The sequence below is a fragment of the Elephantulus edwardii genome, unplaced genomic scaffold (assembly GCF_000299155.1).
Source record: "Elephantulus edwardii isolate Elephantulus edwardi_28Jun2011 unplaced genomic scaffold, EleEdw1.0 scaffold00166, whole genome shotgun sequence".
Taxonomy (NCBI): domain Eukaryota; kingdom Metazoa; phylum Chordata; class Mammalia; order Macroscelidea; family Macroscelididae; genus Elephantulus; species Elephantulus edwardii.
Window position 1 is genome coordinate 1,912,860 of NW_006399916.1, and position 5,935 is coordinate 1,918,794.

Here is a 5,935-nt window from a genome sequence, read left to right on the forward strand (position 1 = left end):
GGGTCCTTGGAGAGGGACATCATGCTTGGGATGGTGGAGGGACAGCGCAGGAGGGGAAGACCCTCTATGAGATGGATTGATTAGGTGACTGGGATAATAGGGATGGGTGTGTCAGAGGCACTGAGGTTGGTGCAGGATAGAGCAGGATTTAGGGCTGTTGTGCATAGGGTCGCTATGAGTCGCAAATGACTCGACGGCACATAACAACAACAACAACAAATTGGTTTCTTCTGAATCTTGTAAACAAGGTCTATCAATGTAGAACTTGAGAAAAAACCTAAAAGTAGAACTAGAAAACGACAAAAGTAGAACTAGAGTTGAGTTATCTCAAAGTAATAATTATTAATATTGGAGAAAATTAGTTTGAAATATTTGGTGATTACATATGACATTATGATCAGGTTATCAAAGACATATTTATAATCATAGTACACTACGTAGAAATTATAAACCAGTCACACGATCCTTAATTCACTATTGTGAATGCAAAAGAAAGAAGAAATGTTTATCTAGTTTACACACTTTCTAGTAGAGATACTGTTGATTTTGGCATTTAGAATCCTTTTAATAAACTCTTCAAATGTATTGACAAGTATAATGTTTCCTCTTCTAAGGAGGTAAGATAGATTTTATCAGATAAGAGCACTTTAAAAAAGGCATGTTCCACTCACTGGTTGCCAGGAAACCTAGACCTTTAAGTTCCATATCAATCTCCTGATGGTAGTTTTTTTCCCACAGAAGGATGTGGCCTCCAGCAACATGAGAAAATCTAGACCCTATGGATTTAAATCTGAGAAGAGATCCTAGGGATGGGAAGAGAGCAAGCACTAGTATTTTCCTTGCCTGCAGTTCTAATCCCTTGCTTCACTAGGATTGATTCTAGGCATGTTGGAGATTTCAATTAAAAGAGTTAATTCTGAGAGAGATTAAAAAAGAAAACAAATTATGAAAATATGAGTAAGTCAGTTAGATAGTAGGCAAGGAAAATTTTTTTAAAATATTTTGTTCATAACCAGTAATATTGAGAGGAATCACTATCCCTTGAGAGCAACAAGAGATCCTGAATAGATTAGAAGAAAACTGTGGAATAAAATTCAAAATCAAAGAAGAGAATAGACTTACTACTCTGATAGACACAACTAGTTTTTACTCATCCTTCAAGCTAATTAACACTAAGATCAAGTGGCATACCATAGGTCATAGAGACAATATTTTACATATTACTTTGGTAAGTGGTCTGCAAATTCCTGTCTGAAGCAGTTGGAGTCCAGAAGGTAAGTTGTCTTGATTTAATTAATGGTCATTTGATCTATCAGTTGTTTGGACTATTTTGATTTAATTAAGTTGATGAACCACATTGATTCAATTACCAATCAGGTGTAAACTGATTGGTCACATTGACTAAATTAACTATCAGTTGTGGGCTGGAATCCTCTTGTTTAAAACAACCAGGACTCTATGGGCAAGCCTTTGTATTTTAAAGACAGTTGGGATGGAACAAGGATACAGTGCAGACCAATGATGATGTGGCACAGCCACAACAAGGGGAAAGAGTTTCTCAGCTTTCTGACAGAGGGAGGGCTGACTTGTGATCCCCTTGCATACAAGCTGCATAAGTTTGTAGCCCTGATCTCCAGAAACTACATAGACAAAGGAAGACATCAAGCTACAGGAGAAAAGGTAAAAGAAGTGAGGTTCTGTGCCAAGAGCAAGCACTCTCCATTGCTTATGGGGAGAAGGGACTAAGACTTCCCTTGGATATAGGTCCCTCCATTTGGAGATCCTTGCCTCTGCAGCTTCAGGGTTCCCAGGGGCCAAAAAGGACAAAAGACTTTGGGACACAGAGCTACAAGCAGAGGAAAGACTTTTCTCAGCTTTCTGCCAAACACACAAGGCTTGAGCTGGTGTCCTTGATCTCCTGCCACTCCAGAGACAAAAGAAGACATTAATTTTCAGGAGAAAAGGTGTGAGAAGTGAGACACTGTGCTGGGAATGAGCACTCTCCCTTGCTTGTGACAGGACTAAAGCTTTCCTGGGGATATAGGTCCCTCCATTTGGGGCTTCTTTCCTTTGCAGCTGCAGGGCTGTTAAGGGGCCAAATAGGATAAGAGACTTTGAGACCAGACCTACAAGCAAAGCAAAGATTTTTTCTCAGCTTTCTGTGGGAAAGAGGGCTAACTTGAGACATCCCACCCCCTGCCCAGCATACAAGCTGCTTGAAATGGCAGCCCTGATCTCTGATCTAGTACCACTCCAGAGATAAAGAAAAACATCAAGCTTTAGGAGAAAAGGTGCATGAGAAGCTGCTTGAGTTGAGCAAGGGGTTCTCACACCACTCAGCCACATCATTCATGAAGGAAGATTATAGAGTTTGTTACAGGAGACTACATCAAAGCAAGATTCCTGCAGGTTTGCAGTGCACAACAGAGAAAACCTCAAGGACTTTAGGAAAGACAAATTTTTCCAGAAAGGACATTCAGTAGAGTGGGTGGCTCACCCAATAAATTGAAGATTTTAACTTCACAACTAATCAATAACATAATAAAGACAAGAACCCACAACAACTTTTGCAGACACAATAAAAACAGCATAACATGTATAAAGACAAACTTTACATAATGCGAAGAAAGCAGCAGACAGTATCAAACATTGTGAAAAAACAAATTAAGCCTTAACAAAAAAAAAGCAGAGAATATTGCAGACCTCATAAATACCCCAGAGTTAAGAAGGCAGATGATATATGTTGCTACGGAGATATTTGAACAATTATGAGTGAAAGTACAAACGATGGAAGAAGCAATAGAATCCCCAGATAAAGGGAATAACCTAGAGATAGAGAACCAGAAGAAATACATTGCCAAGGAGTTATGTGAATAGCTATGGAAGAAGATGCAAATTATGTAAGAAACAATGAAAACCACTAAGGAAGCAAATGCTCCAGAGACACAGAGCCAGAAGAATTGTATTGATGAGAAGGAAATTACACAAATATGGGGAGAAAATGCAAAACATGGAAGAAATAATTGGAGCTATAAATAAAAAGGTACAAAAACTTAAAAAATCATCACAAAACAGGGAGGGTACAGTCAGCACAGAATTGGAAATAACAGAAATGCATGAAAATGTAATCCAGAATATTAAGATCAAAAAGGCAAAAGTGTCCAACAAACTTGAAGGACAAAATAGTAGAACAGAGGACATGGAGCAGAGAATAAGTGAGCTGGAAAATGAAAATACCAACAGAAATAGAAGAAAAATCAGAGATGAGGAATGAAGAAAGTATTAGAATATGTGGGATTCCATCAAAAGAAATAACATATATTTGATTGGAATTCCAGAATATTAGAGAGATAGGGAAATCACTGAGAAAATTGTGGAAGAGGTACTATATGAAAACTTTTCAGGCATTATGAAGAATGAGAAAATCCACATTCAAGAAGCTTAGGGGACACCAAATAGTCTAGATCCAAAAAGGAAAAACACCAAGACATATCAAAGTCAAAAACTCCAAATTAAAAGATAAGGATAGAATACTAAAAACAACATGAGAAAAACAAGGAGTCATCTAAAAGGAAAAAAACATTTAGATTAAGCTGTGAGGTTTCAGCAGAAACCATGTGAGCAAGAAGACAGCGGGATGGCATATACAGAAAGTTAGAAGAAAACGATTGCCAACAAACTATCCTGTACCCAGCAGAGCTCTCCAAAAAATATGAAGGAGAAATTCCACCATTTATCAAAAAAGAAAAAACTTAAGGAATTTGTGAAAACAAGACCAATCTACAAGAACTTTTAAGGGAAATCCTTTACACAAAGACACCACAGGAAAGTGAATGGACCACAGTAACAAGAGACAACAAAAAAGAAACACAGCAAAATGGCAATGATAAAACTTGGTCTATTAATAACCACACTTAATGTGAATGGACTAAATGAGAAAAAGAGTAGTAGAATGGATTGAAAACAAAGTCCATCAACGTGTTGCCTACAAGAGACACATCGAAGAGACAAAGAGAATGATAGACTCTAAATCAAAGGCTGGAAAAAATAGGAAATGGCACCCCAAAAATAAATAAAATAAAATAATCAAACAGGAGTGGCAATACTAATTTCTGACAAAATAAATAGATTCAGAATGAAAACCACCATAAAAGATAAAGAGAAGGTCACTGTAATTGATTAAAGGCACAGATTGACTGAAGGCCACTGATTAAAGGCACATAAGACAAGATCAAGAAGACATAATACTAGTCAACATTTATGCACCAAATGATAGACCTGCTAAATACATAAAACAACTATTAACAGAATTGAAGAAAAACATTAACAGCATCACTTTAGTGGTAGGAGACTTTTTAACACATCACTCTCACCAAATGATTGACCAGCTTACAAGAAACTTAACAAAATGCAGAAGATCTAAATTATACATTCAGCTAATTCAACCTTGTGAAAGCATTCCAAGTACTGCACCCATTAAAACTCAATTAAAAAACCAAGGACTATAGACTTCATTCAAGAAAAGCTTGGAAGAACTTTAGTAGTCCTAATCCACAACGTAAAGAGTCTTCCAAGTATCCTAAAAAATTTCAACCAGGAGAAGATAAAATAGATGAATGGGACCTTCTAAGAATCAAATCCCTATGCACATCCATAAACTTCTCTAACAGGGTAAAAAGGGAAGCCACTGACTGGGAAAAAGTGTTTGGTAATAACATGTCAGATAAGGGAATTATATCTAGAATTTATAAAATACTTGAGCACCACAACAAGATAAAGGTAAAAAATCCAATAGAAAAAGCGGCACAGGATATGAACAGACACTTCACCAAAAAAGACATTCAGATGGCCAACAAGCACATGAAGAAATGTTCAAAATCCCTAGCTCTAAGAGAGATGCAAATCAAGACAACTATGAGATATCATCTCACCCCAGTAAGACTAGCAAAATTAACAGAACAGCAAGCAACAAATGCTGGCGAGGTTGTGGAGAGACTGGAAACCTTATTCACTGTTGGTGGGAGTATAAAATGGTGCAACCATTGTGGAAAGTGGTGTGGCACTTTCTCAAAAAGTTGCAAATAGAGATACCATTTGACCCAGCAAATCCACTACTGGGAATATACCGTAAAGAGACCATAACCGTCATCCAAGCAGATATATGCACACCCATGTTTATCACGGCTTTGTTCACAATAGCAAAGATTTGGAAACAACCCAAGTGTTCATCAACAAACAAATGGATAGTGAAGCTGTAGTATATTCACACAATGGAATACTACACTGCATTGAAAAACAAGGAACTCATGCAATATTATTCAAAATGGGTGACCCTGGAGGATATTATGCTGACTGAAATATCTCAGTCACAAAAGGACAAATACTATATGGTGCTACTTTTGAAGAATGAAGCTGACATAAGGTTGGGGGTAAGACTGAGAAACACTGAATAAATTATGTTTACTGCATTGAAGCCAATGAGGGAGAGAATAGTTTAAAAGTAATATATTTTAGGCCATTATAATTATCATAAGAGTCTGGAATGAAGGTTGCAGAGTGGAGTATACTCAGGGTAGGGGTGGGGGTGGGGGTGTGTGCGGGGAATGTATGCCAATGAAGGAATTTTTCTTTTGCTTTTCAAGGAGAATAGCAAACTGGGGGTGGAGGTAAGGTGGGCGGGAGGAAAGGGCAACAATGAATGAATGGAAATCCAAAATTTCTGTAGTTGCTCATTGAAATTAATAAAAAAAATTCTTCTCAAGGGCACATGGGACATTTTCTAGAATTGATCACATATTAGGGCACATAGGGTTTTTGTAGCTGACTCTGAGAAGAACGGGAATCCCAGAACATTTAATCGTGCTGATGCAAAACCTATACTTGGACCAAGAGGCAGTCGTCAGAACAGAGCAGGGCAACACTGCATGGTTCAAAA